At 38.3% G+C, this 3573-nt stretch overlaps 1 long non-coding RNA gene across 2 annotated transcripts; it reads left to right on the forward strand.

Annotated features, from left to right (window-relative positions):
- Positions 1-1550: 1550 nt before the first annotated feature.
- On the forward strand, positions 1551-3250 carry LOC147653451 (uncharacterized). Of its 2 annotated transcripts, none has more exons than XR_015286170.1 (2): positions 1551-1842; positions 1965-3250. It is a non-coding gene; the product is annotated as an uncharacterized LOC147653451 (long non-coding RNA). The 2 variants fall into 2 exon arrangements; XR_015286171.1 differs by having other exon boundaries at positions 1551-1632.
- Positions 3251-3573: the final 323 nt, after the last annotated feature.

Below are 3573 nucleotides of genomic sequence, written 5' to 3' on the forward strand. Positions count from 1 at the left end.
TTTTTTCACAGTTCTTGATTTTCAGTGAATTGTTGTTCACTGCTTGTTCTGCACTTTGCCAAACTTGTGCTATATTCTGATCTTCCAGAATTTTCACATGGATCCAGACTCCTTATTTACACTTGCAAAAAGTCCCTCTTTGGCTTTCTTGCAGTCTCCCTTTAGGTACTGGAAGTCTGCATGTGGGTCACCTCAAAGGTTTCTTGTACATCATTTTTCATTACTCATGACCATTATTTTTTCCAGTTTTTCCGCTATATTTAAGAAAGTGATGTTATGTTTTTCTGTGCATGATTTACACACCAAAATATTATTTAGGTTTTCTGTATTTTTCTTTTGTCACATTTTTATTTTGTTTTATTGCTTAATCAGAATTATCTTCATTCTTTCCTATCTGATTTTAGCACTCGTATTTTACTTAAGGAATAAATTCATCTCATAAAATCATTAAGTTAGTTTTCTAATGCAAAGGTTTTTTTGATCATTCTGTCCTCTAATACATTTAAATGTACCTGTTTCTTACATTACTTTTTAGCCTCGTGTTTTGGTTTTGTTGTGGGTTTGGTTTTGGTTTGTGTTTTGTTTTGTTTTGTTTTTTTTCCCCAGCTGTATTCAACAGAAGATGTAAAATATAAAATAGGATCCTGTACTATGTCAACTGAGGAAAAAGACATAGTTTGTGTTCATATCTTGTGTGAGATGAGTTGGAAGTTAGGATGTCTAGATGTAGATATTTACATACGAAAATTTTCCTATATTCTAAATGTATTGTCATAGCCAAAGCAAACATACTTTATGCATTAAATTACACATAAAAAACAATACACTTATTCTCAAGTTAGATACCTAAAGTACAGGCAACTAGCTCAGTTGCTGTCCTTATCTTGACCTGAATCCTGTCTCTGAGAATTCACAGTTATAAGTGTTGAAGCAAAATGAAATTTCATTGCTGCTGAAAATCGACTACAAGACGAAATCCATCCAGAAAGAAGATTGAATTAATTTTATGCTCCAGGAGTGCTGCTGATAACTTCCTGACATGGGTGACCAAGGACCAAAAAATACAAAATGCTCTGCTGGACCTGATACTTACAAACAAGGAAGAACTGGCCTTAGATGTGAAATCTGGGAGCAGTCTTGGCTGCAGTGACTGTAAAATAGTGTATTTTAGGGATAAAACCAGCAAATTGAAGCATCACAGCCTTGGATTTAAGAGAAGCATAATTTGCCCTGTTCAGGACTCTACTTCCATGGGAGATGACCTTGGAAAGATATCTGACTTTCAAGGATCACTTACTCCAAACTATAGCATCCCAGCTCTCCCTCCGACCTCGGAGGCACAAGGAGACAGGAAGAGGGGCTATGGTCACTTCACTGCCCACGGTCTCTCCATGGCTAAGGGAGAGCAATAGTTCCCTTACTGCAGTGTGGGGTTCTTCTCACTGGAGACAGTTCTCTGTGAACTTCTCCACCATGAGAACAGTTCCCTGACAGTTGCTGCAATGGAAGTCCATCCCTTTGGCAACAGAACCCCTCAAACTGCTGCAGCGTCGGCCACTCCTCAGCAGGGCACAGTCCTTCAAGGACAGGCTGATGCAGGGTGGAGTCCACTCTCCATGGGCATCCAGTAGGGTCAGAGCCTCCTCTCAGACATCCATCTTCTCCAACATGGTGTTCTCCACAGGCATCCATATGGGGATGCAGGTGGATCCCTGCATCCCCCTGGATTCCCATGGGCTGCAGGAGCACAGCTGCTTCTCCATGGCTTGCACCACGGCCTGCAGGGAAATCTCAGCTCCGGTGCCTGGAGCGCCTCCTCCCTCTCCTTCTCCACTGACCTTGGTGTCTGCAGAGTTGTTCCTCTCAAAAGTTCTTCTTCCACTCTTCTCTGGCCTCAATTACAACTGTAAAATAACTATTTTATTTCCTTTCTTCTGGTCTTTTTCTTTAATTTGCTATCACAGAGGCATTACCATCATCTCTAAATGGCCCAGCCTTGGCCAGTGGCACATCCATCTTTGGACCCACCAGGGATTGTCTCTGCCAGACATTGAGAAAGTTCCCAGCAGCTTCCAGGAGCAGCCACCCCTCTAGTCCCCTCTACTACCAAAAACCAGGCCCTGCAGACCCAACACCGATTCTGTGAAGCAGCTAACTCATCAGAGGAGGAAGGTGCAGTGTTGTTTATCCTGACTTCAGCAAGGCTTTCCACAATGTCTCTCATATCTTTCTCATCAGATTAATAGATGAAATATGGGTTAAATAAGTGATTCTTTTGAATGTATGTTTCCTTTGTTATATTGTAAAATACTTGGGGAGAAAATGTTTTTTGCTCTTTACCTTCATGATGTACCAGTTTCTCCTGAGGGGTCTCTGACTACCTCAGTTACAACAAAATTATATATGAAATTTGTCATACATGACAAATACTCTAAATGTTAACCCATATATATTTTCTGTCGTACAGACTCACTAATCTGATGTAGTACCTTCAACAGAAATTGGGAAAATACCACCAAATTATGCTCTAACTTAATACTGTTGCTATGTTCCTTCCATTCTCATATATCCACGTCTCAATATTTTCTACCTGCATGATAATTTTTTCCTCTGAGTTTTATTAGTTTTAATATTAATTTCATTGTCGACATTGTCATGTTACCTCCCACAGGCTTTTTAAGTTTCTGTTACATGAAGTGAATGTTTTTTATTTCATTTAATGATTCTAAGTTCTAGACCTCTTAAGCAAACTAGTTCCATGCAAGGAGATGAGCCTATTTTGTTTTGGGCAAATGCCAAACCCTTTCAGTGAGAGACTGTTATATCAGACTTCTCAGCAAGAAAGAAGCAATGAAATTAGTGTGTGTCTGAATCTGAGATGAAAATTAGCTATTTTGAAAAATGAATCTCTGATAAATACAACAAGGATTTATGACTAAAATTGTAACCAGCACAGATGGTATTTGATGACATTATCTCAAGAGGAAAAGTATTATTTTTTTATGTTAAAAAATCAAGTGTATAGGTTTGGGATTATTTGTCAGAATGTAAAACTCCAGTATGAATGCAATCAGTGCATCTTAAAACTGACAGCTAGATCCTATCGACAATCTGCAAGATATTTCAAGCATGTACTGTCTTTTCAGAACAATTGCAGTCACTTTTCTTAATAAAGCAAGTTAAAGAGCTATGTTTAAATACTGAAAGGCAGCAGTTTCTGATCTCAACCAAGTTATATAAATCCTGAGTCTGAAAGCTTCTGTGTCAATTTTCATGTATATAAAATTATAAGGGGCGTAAGGACAGTAAAAACCCAACTAATTTGATTTCACAAATGCTGGTTACATGATCTGCTTCATTCACTCTCTTTCCTCCTTGCTTCTTGCTGTCCTTCCTTCCAATAAGAGTTTTTGCAGAGCATTCTTTCATTTTGCAGTTTTAAGTTATCCAGGATAATAAATCTCTGGTCAGGCAAATTGATTTTCTTATCTAAAGAACAATCTAAACATAAAAAAGAAAAAATCTTATATGGAAAGTACAGAAACTGAGATTGTTACTTCATGAAGAGTCCTT

This window comes from Cyanistes caeruleus, chromosome 4 (genome assembly GCF_971803275.1).
Source record: "Cyanistes caeruleus chromosome 4, bCyaCae1.hap1.1, whole genome shotgun sequence".
Taxonomy (NCBI): Eukaryota; Metazoa; Chordata; class Aves; order Passeriformes; family Paridae; genus Cyanistes; species Cyanistes caeruleus.